Raw genomic sequence first — 17,648 nt, forward strand, 5'->3', positions numbered from 1 at the left:
TTGCTATGGTTACCTAGGACCTTTTATTCATGTTTTGATTTCTGTAAATGTGTAAGAGGAAAAGGGAAATGAAAAACTGAAAAGAAATAACAAATAGAAATCACAAAGCTTGATGTAGGAAGTGGAAGCTACAATGAAGTAACCAACTCGGACGGTATCAAATGAAACATTAGTCTTACGTGGTAGGAATCAATTCTTGCAAAAAATGGAACCAGGCACCTTTGTATTCAAAAGCATTAGGGCTACCTATTGAACTAAAAGATACCTCACTTTTCCTGTCAGCAGGTGTCCTGTTTTTAGTCTGTAAGCAGTCTGGTGTACAAAACATAAACATGTGCTATATGCTGCTTTCCCTTGGCAGTCTCTAGCAACTTTGTCTACTAGGAATTAAACAACTCTAGCAAATATTGTCTTGTAGAGAAAGGGATTCAAACATATACATGAAACTCCTTTCATTAGGTTTTCTCTGGCAAAATACCAGTGACTTTTATACTTTTCTGAAGCTTTGCCACATCACTGAGGTTTTTAAAGCACACAGAAGAATTTTAAAAAGTCTATTATTATAACCAACCTGACCCTCTCTGACTTTTGAAAACAAAGATGGTCTGATATAGCTCTCTACTTTATGGCTGTGTTCTTTGGTGTACTCAACTAGTATTAGCTTTCCCTATTTGATTAGTGTATCACATCTATCACTAGCAAATATTGATTCTGAAATGCCCATTGCATAGAAATATTTATAAATAGAAGTCCCTCTACAATTGTTACTTTCCTACTTGCTTAATCTTGTTTCATAATATTATAAAAAATATATAAGCATAAAAATTAGAATTGAAAATTTAAGATCTACTTTTTCTAGAACATTTTTATCTAGTTGAATACGAATAGAAGACACATTCTTTAGAGTATAAATCTTTGACCTACAATACTTACAAGATGGCTTTGTGACAAAGTCATTCAAAATAAAATTACAATTTGTAAAGATTTCCAGTGGACTAGCTACTTCAGAACAGTTGTTTGTCCCTATACTCATCTTCTGTGATAATAAAAAGCAACTTATTTCACTTACAGTGAGGAATTCAAAGCCTCTAATTTTGTCTCATTTGCCATGACATAAGAACACACACAGAGTCAGTGCTACTTGTAAAGCCATCCACAGTCTGAATGCCTCATGTTAACTTCTTCATAGCACCATCCCCCTGGTGTTCCAATCTGGCTTCTCTGCTTTCTATACGCAGCAGTATTCCTCCACAATAATTATTTTCACAGTACAACTTGTCTAAAATATACATATTCAAATATCTGTCCTTGATATGTACATCAAAAAATATTTGATGGTTTTGTTCGCTCCAAAACCTCTGTTTTTATGAATTAAACAGTCGGAAATCTTTAAAAAGCAGCTGAAGGGGGAAATAATTCTTAGAACAGAAACACTTCTAAAATCTTGTTTAAATACATGAATCTGTGATACAGATATATACATGAAGCAAGCCAATGTATACACTGAATATAATATACATATACATAATATGACTACTGAATATACGTGTATGTGATATATACATGAAGCAAGGCAATGTATACATTCCACATTCAAGATTACAAGTCAGCTCTTATTTTTTGAATCTTAATCTTCAGAAGTAAATAAAAACAACTAGATATTACAGTAATATTTTATTTTCTTATTCAGATAACAACAATGACAACAAGAAAGACAGAATAGGACTAAGCATAAATAGTAGAAGCATACTAGCTTTAAAAGGGAAACTATAGCAAAAGTTCGTAGCAAAAACTTTTGAGGTTTAGCAAGAACAATATTAGGCATTAATCACTGCTTTAATCTTAAACTTTAAGAATGTGTTATAACCCATCAAGTTCGTGGAACTTATGAATGTGTTTCTAGTTAAACATACGCTAAAGTGTTTTGCTGACTAGGGATGGCTTCCTAAATCAGAACCTGGTATAATAAATTCTCACCTTTTCTGTAAACTAATTAATTTCCTGCTGTTATCTTTTCGTTGTTGTTTCTCAAGTGCATGGTGACATTTTGTCATATTCAGCTATTTTAGATGAAAAGATGGGTTCATTTTTTAAAATCAATATTGGCTTTTTGGACTTATCTTTGCTTTCATTAATACCTTGCTGTGCAGAATATATGAAGATGGTCACAGCAGAACTCTCTTTAATCCTCACACTGGGTTATGTCTTTGATCATCTATTAACTGAGACTATAGTATATTAACTTTCAGCTGAGTCAAGATAAAAGGTTTCTGTGAGAGGAAAGTTTCCTTCTTTGCTATTCAGCACTCTTGGATATTAATAACAAGCAATATATGAGCTGTCTTTCCTTATAAACAAAGTAGACCAGAGAGAACTAACGCTCAGACACATTTTTCTGTATAGACTTATTGTGTTTGATACATTGACAGAGGTTCATATCATATATCTCTTAAAAGAAAAAAGCCCTTGAAAAGGGCGAAAAGGGCAAAAAGAGAAAAAGGAAGCGTAGGCTGTCAAGATGTAAGTAAACTGACGTCATTATAGATTAATATGAAAGAGCAATACTCCACACAATTTTGTGAAGTTTAACTTGAATGAGTAGTTTAAAAGTTACAATTAGTTGTTTTCAACCCTATACCATCTTTAAGACAGTAAGACAAAAGAACATAACTAGTGCCATATTTGAACAGACCAAAAGCCTGTTTAGTCCCTTATCTCTAATTATGGACAGAAGATAATATTTCACCAAATGACTTGGGTAAAATTGGCAGGTAGAATTAAATGTTCATATATTAAGCTTCCAAGTACATTTGTAGTTTACTATCTGTCTCAAAAATGTTAAAGGCATTATCATTGCTCTGACAATTCTGGATCTTCTAAATAAGTATCCTAATTTTTATTTATTTTTTTTGGAATTCTTTGTATCAGCTACTTTCAATGACACTAAATGCCATAGGTTTATTACAAATTATGATTACAAAGACAAAATTTCTTTGGATTTATCAACTTGAATGTTTCCTTATTCATATTATAGAGGAGGATGTATGTGTAGCAGCTTAGTGCTTGGCTGTTAGCATTTAGTGTTTAGCTAAGATGCCAGAGCAATGTTACCTGTCAGTTGAAACAAGGAATGATTACTTTCTCTCTTTTTTTCCTGGTAATTGAACTTGACATTTGTTCTAATTCTGTGATAAGAAATTTTCTGGACTTCTGTTTCTTTTTTTTTTCTTATGGCTGTAATACTTTCCTCAAAATCTTCTGGTTGTAATAGTGAATTTGAGGAAAAAATGTTGGAAGTGTAGTCAGAAAGTGGAGACTGGGAAAATATATTTTTCTCTAATACAAAATGTGTTCAAAATGTGTTTTGCATGCATTTGGGGGCTTGATTTTTTTAGCATTTGAAGTCTCTTCATTTGTCATGGACTTAAATTACTGGAGCCATTAATTGTGATGATCATTCACAGCAATTTTGAAAATTAGTTTTTAAACAAGTGATATGCTAACCAAATACCGCAGAGTAGTACTTCCTAGCAGGGGAACAAATTGAAACACATGTATGCATTTCTTCAGTGTATTTTATGTTTCTATCAAACAATTTTTAGGGATGTTCAAACTAGGTATTAGGAAAAAAATCCATTACTGTGCTGGTGGTCAAACACTGGAACAGGCTTCCTAGCAAGGTGGTTGATGCCCCATGCCCATAAGTGTTCAAAAGACATTTGGATAATGCCCTTAATAATATGCTTTAACTTTTGGTTAGCCCAGAAGTGGTCAAACAATTGGACTTGATGGTCTTTGAAGGTCCCTTCCCACTGTTCTGTTCCGTTCTGTTCTAATCTAATTTCCTGAAAGTCCAAGAGGCCTCACAATAAGCAGTCAAGGATCAAGGAAGAAAGTATTCACACTAGAAGGAAGCAACAGGAAGATACAGGAAAAGTCTCAGATTTGTTCTCTGTCCTTTTGCTACTTAAAAAGGTGGGAAGAGGAAGGGCAACAACTGAAGGGCAACCATGGTCTGAACTTTTGGGTAGACCTGTGCGGTATCAAGAGTTGGACTTGATGATCCTTAAGGGTCCCTTCCAACTCAGGATATTCTATGATTCTATGATTCTATGATTCTATGAACTGTTTTAGCCAATAGAATCAATAGCAGAAAAGCTTTTAAGTTACTAGAGAAAGATTCCAACTTAACCTTAAAGAAAGAAGAAGAGGCTGGGGGACATACCAAAGAATGTGAAGATCTTTCTTGTTATACATAACTCTAATGTGCTTTGCTTCATATTTTTGTAACAATTCTGCTATCAGGAAGCAGAATGAGTTTTTTGCTAAACATTCTAATCTTAAAATCCCATCTAGTGAGCAAGTTAAGGGAGCTCTCCTGTGGTTAACAGCAGTTTCACAATTTTGGATGTGGAGATCATTAAAAGTAGACCGGGGTCATTAGCAGGTGCTTGCTTGCTTCTCTTTTTCACGGTATGTAAAGAGTGCCATGTGCCTCCAAATGCACAAAGCAGTTGGAAATCAAAGAACACACAGGTCAGGGGAGACACATTTACATTTTGAAGGGATGTGATAACCAGAGAAGCTATTCTGACAAGCTGCATGTTAAAGGTCGCTGATAGCATCTACTAATATTTTGAGGAATGTTCCTTACCTGAACATTTGTGTCGTTAAGATACAGATGATCTATCTTGCTCCTTGCTTCATCCGTTTTTGCATCACTATAGCTTATAGAAATAGTGTATGGTTTTGGCCCGCAAATTCAGCTGTGTCACAAAGGGTCTCTTTTGTGCTCCCTCAGTCTCTCCACTAGTATGACTATAGTGTTCCAAGGCTCTGCTTTGTGGAAGGGAAATTTGTCCTTTCCCCTTCCTTCTCTCTGAATCATCTAGAAAACTTTGGACTCAAGACTTTGGTATGCAGACAAGTTGGCATGAAGTTTTCCATGAAAAGGAATATGGGATTGTAACGTGACATGACAGGTTTTTGAACAAGATTATAATAAAAAAGAAGGAAATAAACAGTCACAATCTAATCATCAGCCACTAAACACAGTATGGTTATACAGTATCTGGTGAAACAGTCACCTTAGGGACCTACAGTAAAGCAGAGAAAGCACTTTGTTAGCACAAACGATTTTGCTAAGTAAGAACATGAGCTTATTTTAATAGTAATTTGAATTTCAAAAGCAGACCAAAACACAAACCTGAGAACAGACTTCAAGGCAAGGCAAGCTTTTTCTGATTAATATACTCAGTTCTCCATAACCAAAAATCCCTAAATCTCCTACTGGAGATAACTTTAAAAAGCACGCAGAAACATTATAAAAACAACATGTTAGAAAAATGTAACACAGATCACAGACAAATCCTTATTATAAAACAAACAAACAAACAAAACAAAACAAAAAAAAAACAACTAGTTTTTATACTGCTTCCCATGCAAGTCATTTTCCAGGTCTGATTCTAAGTTAAGTACTTTTTTTAGCTTATAGATTGTTTGGAAGATAAAGGAATAAAATGATTAATACACATTTATTTCTTTTTCAATGAGTGTTATATGACTTATCAATTTTGTAAATGCCTTATTAAAATGCCATTGCATATTCTTCAACACTCGTGAAGAGAGGAATTCTCATTATATCCATTCTACAAATTAGGAAGGGTGACACAAAAAGTCTATGTGACTTTTTTGCATGCTATAAAGATAAATGGGAATGTATGGTAACTAGTTGCATCTATACAATTGGAAATTGGCTCTTTTTGAAAGAGTACCACTTATTCTGTAGATGTTCAGGATCTAAATTAATCTCACACAGCTATAACTGTCAAAAGATTTACCATCTAGGCTATCTACTAATAAGTACCTCATAGTAGTCATTCGTTCCTCTAATTTCACTTTTGATCTTTCAAATTTTTTTGATCCAGAATTTTGTGCGTATATAACTCTATTTTTGATGCCTGACTTCAGAGCAGATCAGTGAGATTCAGCTGTCTCACAGATTCAGCTGTGAGTTTCTAGTGCAACATAGCACTACTACATAGTACTACATTGTACAATTGTTGGAACAATAATATTAACTTTGGGGAACCAGCATACTTACATGGTAAAAATAGTATTTGAACAATTTCTTAAATCCTTTCAAACTAATATTCAAACATATTCCAAATTGCATTTTCAGCTCAAGGGTATTTTATGTGGCAAACCCATATAGTCACTTTGGCCTTCCCAACACCAATTTGGAGATAGCAGAGCAGCCTACTCCCTGTGAGTCAGTAAAAAAGTCCTCTTGAGCATCCTTAAAACATTTTCTATACTTCAGAAATCTTTATAGTGAATCTGCGTCCATTTTCTTAGTACACTGATACTGATTTATAGTTTTTCATTTAAATCATGTAGAATGTACATTGACTTAAACATAATGGAACTTGGCTGTTACAAGCTACTATCTCAACTTCTGAACTCAAAGTCAAAGAACAAACTCATGAGGCAATAATCTGAAGTAAATGATGGTAACTTGCTGGTATACTCTGGCCAGTTGATTAATCAATCAACCTTGCTGTTTCCTTCCTTCACTGGAATTGTTGAGAACTTTTGGAGCATACCAGCATATCTGGCTCAGTGTTACAAGACACTCTTGGAAATGAAAATACCACATTTTGCAGAGCTTTGTTCTTTGGATTTTATGCTTTGTGTTTCCCTTTCTGCTAGGTACCGCCTGTTTTTTCATAAAACAGTTATAGTTTTGTTTTGCTTTGTTTTTTTATTAATGATTTTAAGGAAAGGAATAACATGCTGTTGTTACTCGTTTTACAAGCTCTTCTGTCCTAAGGACAGAAATATGATGCACATCATTCAAATACAAGACAATATACTGCCATTACTGCAATTTATTGAAAGTTAGCCAAAATCTATATGATCTAAGATGACTAATGATGCTTATTAAGATTTATAGTCAATGATTATATTTTTCCATCTTAATTTCTTATAATAAACCAATCAGTTTAAATTACTTTGGAAAAGATTTTTTTTTCTGGCTAATGTTTCTTCAACTGTCAAACATTATTCTGCTTTACAGTTATGTTAACTGATCGACCTATCTATCACATTCACTTTCATTAATGATCAATCTAGTCATCCTCTCCTGAAAATTAAAAAAAAAAAAAAAAAGACAAAATAAAGAAATATTTCCTGTATTTTGGAAACTAAGTTTCTGATGATTGCATGCTTCCAAATCTGCCTGATCTTCTTCATTTTTTTCTGAATACTGAGGGACCTCATACAACCTTGTGGGTGCCTGAGCAGAACACCTAGACAGCTGAAGAGTCAAGATTTCTGAAAACAAACAAGATTTGCTTCACACACTGAATCTGTTCTCTCTTGAGATTTTAGAAGCATAAAGGATTTTAATTTCACACATCGATAAAACAAGAAATGTATTTTGATACAGGCAACTTATAAGGAAGATATTGATTTAAGGAAGTCAGTTGTGAATTTTGAGGAATACAGTTGCTTACTGCCTGGACTGAGTTTTTTTGTCATCAAAGAATGTAGAGAACATAGCAGTGGTCTGTAAAATAGCAAAAGGTGTCCTTCATTCCATAGGCACAAAATATTTGACAGTGGTAAGGTCTGTGGAGCCATCTCCAAAAGGTTTGACATTAGAGAAAACAGTTCCAGGAAAAATCTATAATCTATGGAAATAAATGCAGTGCTTTTTTTTTTTGTGTGTGTGTGTGTGTTTTGTTTTTGCTTTTTAGAGAAAGTATCTTGGATTTTAAACCTTTCTTTGTGTTTTGTGTATTTTATATAATGGACTTTGTTAACAAAGTCAGTAAAAATAACAGAACAGTACTGTGATTGTTATTTAATATTAAAAAAATATATATTTTTTTAATATTAAATGCATTTGAGTTCAGTCCACCATGAAAAAATATTCAGAAAAAATAATGCTAGCAGAACCTGAAAAACAGTTTGTGCAATGTATAGAGAGAACCTGAAATCTCAGGTCAATAAATAAATTTCCAAAGCTGTCAGAAATGTAAGATGTAGCAAGAATGTGCAGTCTTTTCCAAATCCTCTCTTGAATCATAAAGCTGGTAAAGTAACAGAAGCATATTAATAAACATTCCCCATGGGATTTGGGGCCACTTAATACTCCAGGTAATCCAATTTGTCTTATCATCTTGAGAAGCACAAGTTTATATAGGATATATTCTCCTGGTGTTCCAAGGCCTATTCAATTACTGAAAAAACTTTAGCATTTTTATGACAAGCTGAAAAGGGACTGATTTTCTCTGATTCTTTTCTGCAGTGATCTTTTCTTTGACAAGGTGTCAATATTTCTGGTCTTTCCGAAAGACCCAGCTGTTGTTGGTATTACTGGTTTATAAAGTTCATTGACAGAAAAGGAATTGGCAAAAGGCTTTTTTTAAGAACTACTTGCAACTTAGAACAGATGTGTTCTTGATAGGTTTTCCCTGATTTCTGTGATAAAAAAACTTGCTAATTGGAGAAATGTGGTAGAGGACAGCAGAGAGAAGATTGTAACTGAATCCATAGTTCTGCTGTTTGTGATTTTATCTCAGGTTGTTATCCTGAGGCATGGTGCTAAAAGCTAGAGTAGTATTCTTTTTTAAATGACAGTAAGCAGACTGGAGGATGTCGTACTGCAATTTGCTGGGAATCCACTTACCAGTCAGTAAAAGAATGGATTAGAATTTCCAACTAAATGGGAAAAATGTGGTTTGATCTCTATGACAAATGGAAACACTGTTTTAGAGTAAAATTACTGCTGTTTAATGTCTAGAGACCTTCATAATAAGCACTGAAAAATGGGTGGGCTCTGAGAATAATGTAAAGGCTAGGATGTAAAATGTATAAGAAAATAAATAAATAAAGACTTGTATAATTTGGCTTGGTAGATTAGTCTTAAAATTTTGCATGTTGGCTAAAACCTGTGAATATTAATTAAGCAGTGGGTCAGAAACATTTTGCCAAATTTTGTTGTTTTTTTTTTGTGGCACTAAAAGTTTATGTTCTTCAAATAGCTTGCTATTTGATGTGGTGCCACCATCTTGGCTTGGGAGAAAGGAAAATAGTGAAGACATAATGGGTAATCACTGTGGCCTAGCAGGGGCTCAGAAAGAAGAAAAATACTGGAGTAATAGGTAAAAACAATAATGACGTGTGCATAAATAGAGAAGTATGAAAGAAAATAGAATTATTTGACTTCTGGAGAATAATGATTATACAACAGGCTTGTGTTACAATAAAGCCACGCTAACATGGTAGTGTTTTAATAATTCCTAATTTAAGCACTTGTGCAAGTGATACTGCATGACATATCAGTGATATTTGTATAGATGCATTACACATGATGTTCCCACAGTGAGTTTCTGTGGCTATGATGCACCTGCAGCTGTACTTCAGTCAGCTTCTGAGCCTCTGAGTCTATGGATTCCGTGTGCATATTGGCTTCTCTGGAGGATGAGTTAAAATGATTTTGTAGTGAATTTCTTCCTACTTTATATTGGCTGATATGGGCCTGTCATATTGAATGATAATATCCCTAGAAAATATAGGCTACTCATATATCAGTAGATTAAATGGTTTCAGTGACAATGTAGCACTCTCACACACACAGCACACACACAGTTCACTAGACTTTTCAAGTATCATTCCTGGTAGGCAGCTTTCCCTCTTTTGGAGGCCAAACTTTTTGGTAGCATAGACACCATCCGTGCTGCGCCAGTTGGCCTTTGAGGCCGGGAGTGTTCCCAGACACACTTAATTTGCTAGCACAGACCAAGCCATATGGTCCTGACTCTCACAGAAGCCACAGAAGCCAAGCAACATTCCCTCAGAGGTTCTGTTTTGTACTGTCTTATCTGGAGCCTCTTCCCTGTGTTGTGCAGTGGGTTTGGTTACCTATAGTGTGATAAAGCTTCCTTTCCGGCTTTTAGATTAAACTCTTGACTCTGAAGGAAGCATTAAGTATGTTCTTCTAAGGAGGGAGCTGGTGCCCTGTAGTTTAATGAGAGCCCATTCCTCCCAAAGGGAAGATGTGGGTGAGCTCTTGCAGTAGAAGGACTTTTTCCATTGAAGGAATATTTCTGTTGTTACTAGGATGAAGCTGTCCAGCTCTTCTGTTCATTGCGAATCAAGAATGAGTAAGACACTCTGCTCTAAAGTGGTTGTGATGCATATTTTGAGTGGCAGAAGGTAAGAATATACCTAGTTCTCTTCTGCTTTCATTCTTTTAGATTAGTTTTTTGTACAGTGATTAAAACTCAAGTGGACCTATCGTTTTTTTTTTTCTCTGAAGATGATATAAGATCTCAGCAAAGGGCCCTCTTAAACAACAAGCAGAATAGCTTAATTAATCAGAAGTCAAATATAGCTACTACAAACTTTCCATGGGTCATCTTTTTATAAAGGATGGAACATAACCACATCTCTGCATTCAGCTATGAAATACTGTCTAGTCAGCACAGCCCTGGAGTAACAGATCTAATGAACCTTAACAGTCTTAGGCCTGACTAGTCTAGGTAGTCTCCAGAGCAATAAAAGATGTTTTAGCAGCAGTAGATGACAGACTTGAAGTGGTTGCATTGGAACTATCTTTGTTACAGGTGATTTTACTGTAATTTTCAGTAAAATTCAAAAAAGGGTTTGTTTACAAGCACCCAAACGCTATATAATTAATTACATCACACTTTTGAGCACAAATCACTTTATTCAGAAGTAACTCAAATTAATCCATAGTGAATTTTAGTGTGACTTTCGATCACAGAAATAGATTTCAATAGACTAACATGCTACTTCGGGTTACAACACAGAACCCAGAATCTATCTATCTATATGTACACATGTATATTTATCAAAAAAATGGACATTCATAGCCAAATTTGTATTTAGAATGCCAGTTTAAAATGAGATGGGCCTTAGCAACAGAGGTGTTGAAAACCCCAAACTGCATATTTCAGATATTTCTCACCAACTAAAAATCCATCTCAAAATGACTTAATACCTGAAAAATGAAGTATTTGAAATAATGAGTAACTGACTCATGCATATTTCACTAGCTATGTTATATTTCTTGATCTAATTAAGTTTAAAACAGTTTTCCTCTTACAAAAAAGTACCTATTTTAAAAAGCTAGCCAAGGCTCACTCAAAAATTCCAAAGTATTTCAATGTTTTAGGGTAAGTACCTCTGTGATACAGACTTATGCCCAATGTATTTCATTTAGAACTAAACTCTTACATGTTTTGTATTGAAGATGGAAAACATTTAAAAAATTAACAACTTTTAACATCTTTATCCTGGTAAGTCTTGTCATAGTAAGGTATGGACTTCCAGTACACCTGGAACAGATTTTGCTTTTAGAAAACTAGATGATAGAATAGTTTACCTATTCCTTTCAATCACGTGATTTTTGTAACTGGAAGGCAAAGAGACTGCACCTAGGAACCTGATTTCTTCAAGAACAATTGAAAGCAATTACACTACTCTTACAATGTTGCAATATTTATACGCTTAATTCTCTTCAGGACTGGGATTTATCTTGAAGGTTGTGTAACTGTGCAAGTAAACAAGAAAGAACACGCTCTCCATTTCCTGAATACTCTACTGCCATTTATTGCTAAATTCAATGTTCAGTACATTTCAAAAACTGGTAACTGAAAACTGTGTAATTGCTAGTTTTTAGTAGAATGAGATACTGATATGAGAGATAGGAAATCCATCACTGACCTTCCTAGATATAAATGAGTATTAGGAAAAAAATTAGCCTGGAAAATAGAAAAAATAATTTCAATATAGAGAGTCTCAAAGCTGGGTAGGAACTCATGTGTGAACAGGCATGGAATTGTTGCAGTGGGGACTGGGGAATGCTTCAATAGACACACAGCTGGTTCCATAAATGATCTTTCAATCACATCTCCAGGTATCATGACATTATGCAAAAAATCAATAAATTTTATTCTTCTTAAAAGCTTACGAGATGAAGCAACGAGATGAAAGCTTCTAACACAGATTGGTAAAGTTTTACAAAGTGACCTGAATTAAACTAAGCATGTCATGAAGGAGAAGATTAGGTACAAATCCCAAAACAGAAATGAAAAAAAGAGTAAATAACACTTTTTTTTTTTTTCCTGCTTGTTTTGTAATCTCATGATTCTTTGGGAGTACATAATCATGAATGAGTATGAAGTTGTAAATAAAAGCAAGAAAAATATTTGTTCTGTCAGTTATTAGGTAATACAAATATCAATAAATGCTTTACTTCTTGAAAAATTATATTAATTGAAGTATCCTGAAATAATTTATTTTAACACAGTAGCTTGAAAGAGAAGGCATTCATCACATAGGTTTATGAAATTATGTATATTTATTTTGCCTTTTAGACATAAATTTGTCAAATAGTGAGCTTACAGTAAACTTAAACTGAGACACTGGACAGCAGGAAAAATGCTTTTTTTAAACATTCTTGAGTTAACAACATTTTCAGACGTAACTATGGATTTAGATACATAACCAGGTATTTAATCATTCTTTTAAACTGGCCACTGCATTTCTTTTGATTATCCATTTCTGTCTGTAAGAATAGAAGCATCCAGAATTTGAAATAAGCATTTTGACCTTTTCTCATTTTTCCTATTAAAAATAAAATCTCTAATTCAAAAGAAACATGTAGAAACTATAGATTCTATTTTCAATGCCTATTGATTTTTAAATAAATAGCTCAGTAAGCATAACTTCAAATGAATGTTCTTAATTATATTAGAAAATACAAAAACAGTAAAAACTAAAATGAACATTTCCATGAATAAAAGCTTCTGTTTGTATTGTATTGTAAATTAACCAAATTATCTTTTATTCTTCTACTCTCATACACATATGCTTTATCTTCCTTCCTTCCTTCCTTCCACTTCTCATCCTAGGTCCATAGCCTATTTTCCATAATTCATCAAAATTTTCCTGTTTGTTCCCTACATCTTAAAAGAAAACATGAGCAGATTTGGTCCAGATTTCTACCTGTAGTTAAAATCAGTGGAATCACAATTATATGTATCCATAGGAAATTTTACTTTTTGTGCTACATTCACAAATACCAAAATGTTCTCACATTGGTTTCTGTGAGCATAGGAGAGTATAAAACCCACATTTTGAAAGCAAAAAGGGCTTTAAATCCGTAGTTAAAAAAACAAAAACAAACAAATGAAACCTTCAAAATTAAAACCAAAATGAGCTTTAAACACAAACACACACAAGAACTTTAGCGCTATTTCTAAATATTTCTGAAATTTCTTCATGGTCGGTACACTGTAGTAAAAAAAGTGGCAAAAAGTGATTACCAAACTTTATTATATGAATTTTAAATTCAAACTCATCCTGAACAAATTTTAACCTGGTCCTGATTGTTTACTCATGATATTTGAATATGTTTGTATTCTAGACTAAATAATAATAAGGCTGACTAAATAAATAAGGCTGACTTTACCAAAAAAAAATTCAGTTAATCAAAATGTTAAAATGGAAGATATCATGGTAGACAAATCAAATAAATTGTGAATGTAATAAAAAAAAAATCTTGCACTCCCACACATCCAGGTTATTTTATCTCAGCTGTTTTGGTAGTGTAATACACTATGTATGACAGAGTGGTAGGCAAAAACAAACCAGCTGGGAACCATGTTCTGCATAAGTATATAAACAGAAGCCATTACTTCTTCCATTGCTACCAGTAATAATTGTGAATAAATGAGTTTAAGAACAGTTTGTTTAATTTGATGGCAAATCTTGAGATCCTTAAGAGTTGTAAAAGCATATTAAAAAGATGAACATTTAGTCATAGCTGGTTAAAAATCTCTTATTTGTTCTGTAATGTACATGCTTTAAAAAACAGCATGTGACTTTTGGTCAAAGGAACAGGTCAAAAAAAAGAATATACTAATTTTATTAAGGTTACTCTTTATTTTTACTTATATATAGAGTACAGAATAGCAATTCGTGCGAAGATCCCACAGGTGTATATGTATATAGACTCAAGTACTGTTGCTGAGCATATACAAAAAAAAAAAAAAAAATCACTATGAGGAAATAATCTAACAGATTACATTCATTCACCTTCTGAGATCTGAGTCAATCAGAACCAATGACAAAGAGAGGAAATGAAACTGATTTATGTAGCATCAACAGATTGTTTCCAGGACTGATAGCATTCTCCACAGAACAAAGTGCTATTCCATCTTTAGTTAGTTTGTATGAAGAGAATATTTGGTAGAACACTGTGTGTTTCTCACTAGTGAGAAGGAAGAAGTTGTGATGAAGTGTTATGTTTTCAGAAAAACTCAGGCAAATTGTTAACTGGCTGATTTAAAGTGGGAGTTTGTTTCTGCTAAAGAGAAATCAGAGACAGAACTGTGTAAAATGAAGAGGTGATCCTTGGGTACAGTAAGCATTGCATGGAGATTCTGAAAGTGAATTATTAGTATGTTTTTTAAATACTGATCCCAGCAGTTGAATCAGTTGCACAGAAGTGTTGGAACACTTTTTTACGAGTAACTGTGAAGTCTGGAGTATGTTCCTGTTTTTCTGAAAGTTTGAAGATGCTAAATGACATACTGTTTCGAACTGTCACATCATAAAGGCTGAGCTCCTGTCTCTAAATAAAAATTGCTAGAGGTGAGCAAGAGGGGAAGTATCTATATGTTCATTGAAGTTCAAAGGTGTTTTATGTTAAAACTCGGTATGCTTTGTGAGCTTTAAATAGCAGCAACAAAGTGGGAAGTTCCTATGTCACTGTCGGGAGACTTTCAGATTCACAGCTTTTCTTTCTACACTTCTTTGGAGAATGTCAAGCACTACTTCACAATGTGCATTAAATGTGTATTAAATATTATTGTTTTGATGATAAGCCATGCTACATTCTCTTTTCAAAAGGTATGAGAACTGCTGCATACTTTTTATTAGGACATTGCAAACAATGGTCCTTGGGTTTATATAATGCTTTTTCAAAGTGCAGAGCTCTAACGTGTATTGGTCTAAACTTAAGCTGAGCTTCTAGGAAAAAGAAAATGTAATGGTTTATCATATTGCATCAACATCCCTTTCTTTTGTTACATTTGCAGGCTGGCAAGGTTTTCATTTTAGATAATATATGGAAGTATCTTTCTATATTGAAAGACCACATATGCCTAAGGACTGTATCACATAGAATGTACTTTATATTGTAGTCTCATACATCTTTTCCGTCATTTTGAAGGAGCAAGGAAAAAAATCTGTACAGAAGGATGAGGGGATGATTTGTTTCCCATCTTGACTAAGATGTATAGATTTCTTTTCTCTCCTGTACACTAGTTGTCTGCCTAAAAGTGTCTGACAATTTTCCTAGTATTCTAGTGATAAGATTTATTATTATTATTTTTCTCATTTCAAATATGAAAGTTTTGATTTACTCATCATAGAACACAGCTATCTGAAAAGAGGGGAATTTTTCAAGGTGGGAGTGATCTTCCCTTAAAATGACTTAATCTCTAGTTTCACTGAAACTGCTATTTTATATGTAAATGAATGCAACAATTGGAAAAGAAATTGTCTTCCTTGAAAATGGTAACCAAAATTTTCTTCCCTCCCCCTGCAGATAAGTCTTGATTTTCTCTTTTAACGTAATCCAAATAAAGTCTGCATCCATTCTAAAGAACTGCTGTTAATAGTAGTAAGAAAAAAATGTGCACTATAAACTGGCAAAAACCTATAAAATGTGATAATGAATGTAGTCACAAATAAAAGCCAAAAGATTTGTTAGAGGCCTAGATTCATAGATAATTAAAAAGGATTGGAACTTGCCAACATTTGTTTCACTTCCTGTAAGAGAATATCAACTAGTTAGTAAGACACATAGCCCATGCAAGTCTGTATTCTAGTTATGTTTTGAGCAAGTTATGTTTTGATTTCATTGGCATGCTCACAGAATGGTCAGAGGAACATGCAGTGTTTTTTGGTAATCTAACAGAACTGCACATAGCCTTTGCATCCCAGACAGCAGGTACCTGCCGTATATAAACGTATATAAGTATTGCAGAAGTTAAACCTCTCTCTATCAGACAAAATTTAGGTTATTTCCTGATGGCTACACTTTCTGTTCATAGATGTCTGGAGTTCTGCATTAAATTTCCCTGGTGCTTTGAAGGTCTTTCCTTCCCTATGCCTGCAAGTGGATTACATATAGTGTGGCCAAGAACCTTGGACCTCAAATCTAAATCCTGTAAAGCATTTCCCCAACTGTCTTGCTTTTATGGCACTCTTTGTGGACTGGGGAGATGCGTTAAAATTGTCTGAAGCAGAATAAAAAACAGAATCTCAATTCATCTGCTGAAACTGAATACACTCTGGATGACAAGTGTAAGGAGTGTAAGGTAGAGAGGACTGACAGCTTCTACCTTGGTTGTGACTTTTAACAAAGGGCTGCTTTAACTTTAGGATATATTGATGGTCTATAAACATAGATTGAAGCTAGGCCTGCTTTGCAACCTCAAGTAAGGGAACTAAGTCATTGAAAGCAATAGATTTAGTGACTCAGCTCTATCTTTGATATTAGATGACTTACATGGCACTCTCAGCATACTGCTCTTGTGTGCCCTTACCCTAAATATTTCAGCTCCTAAGCTATGGAACAGGATAAAGCTTGATGAAATGGACAATGTTTATACAATGTGTGGTTGCACTAAATAAAGATAAATGGAAAACACCGTGGAATGGAATGATAAGTGATTTGGCTTACGTGATTTTAATGAATCTGGAGAACTTGCTAAAAAAAAAAAAAAGGAAACTGCAAAGATTATGCTAAATACTACTAATGATAACACTATATGTAGCAAAATGCTACAACTATGAAAAAAATCAAATTGCAGAGGTAAAGTGGGAAATAACTAAAAAGGCAGCAGTACTAGACAAGAAGATATAGTAAAGCACTTAATTTTAGTCAATTTTGTTTTGCAGTTGTAAGAGAGGGACATTTCACGCTGAAATGTATGTTAATGTAGAAATAGAGGAGACTCCACTCTGAGGTCTTTACTGAAATCTTTACTGAAATACTACCTGATTTGGAGCTGATTTGAGAGGCAGACAAGCCAAAGGGATTCCACCAGAGAAGTGTAACATTAATTTTATTAAAAAAAAAAAAAGAGTTATGAAGAAATAAATTTTTTATTTTTATTTATATATTTATTTTTTTGTCACCTTAAAGGTTAGGTCTGGGGAGGAATATGCGATAACTCGTCTTGACTCCTATTGTACTGGGAAGGCTGATTAACTGTTTTTCCTACAAACAAAATGAGAGGAAGTCAGTTTGATCCTTGTTTGTTTTGTTTGTTTTTCTAGTAAAAAAATCATTATGTTTGGTAATAAGAAAAAAATCATAATGGCTTTCAAAGAAGGTGAAAGAATGTCTTTCACCACTGATTTTTAAAAGGAATTTAGCAAACATCTTTGACAGATACATTTGATTCAACATAATAGATGGAATAGATAATCTCCTGCAGTTAGCTTCTAGAGATTTTTCTGTTGGTCTCCTTTTTGCATAAGAACAGTAGATTAACAATCAATTTATCACTAATATTCATGGTAAAACTAATCTCTAG

General features: G+C 33.8%; 1 protein-coding gene and 1 long non-coding RNA gene across 5 annotated transcripts in view; one reads left to right on the forward strand and one right to left on the reverse strand.

The window, feature by feature from the left end:
• Positions 1-17,648, reverse strand: part of LOC308194611 (uncharacterized protein) — a gene marked incomplete at its 3' end in the record, with an annotated part of 363,375 nt that overhangs the window by 92,178 nt on the left and 253,549 nt on the right. The window lies entirely within an intron of this gene.
• LOC308193699 overlaps positions 1-17,648 on the forward strand; it is a 31,061-nt gene that overhangs the window by 4,691 nt on the left and 8,722 nt on the right. For all 4 annotated transcript variants that reach the window (XR_013949863.1, XR_013949864.1, XR_013949865.1 and 1 more), the window contains one exon: positions 10,129-10,224. This is a non-coding gene — a long non-coding RNA (uncharacterized lncRNA). The remainder of the gene's footprint in view (positions 1-10,128; positions 10,225-17,648) is intronic.

The sequence above is a fragment of the Anser brachyrhynchus genome (assembly GCF_964034855.1).
Source record: "Anser brachyrhynchus genome assembly, chromosome: 4".
Lineage (NCBI taxonomy): Eukaryota > Metazoa > Chordata > Aves > Anseriformes > Anatidae > Anser > Anser brachyrhynchus.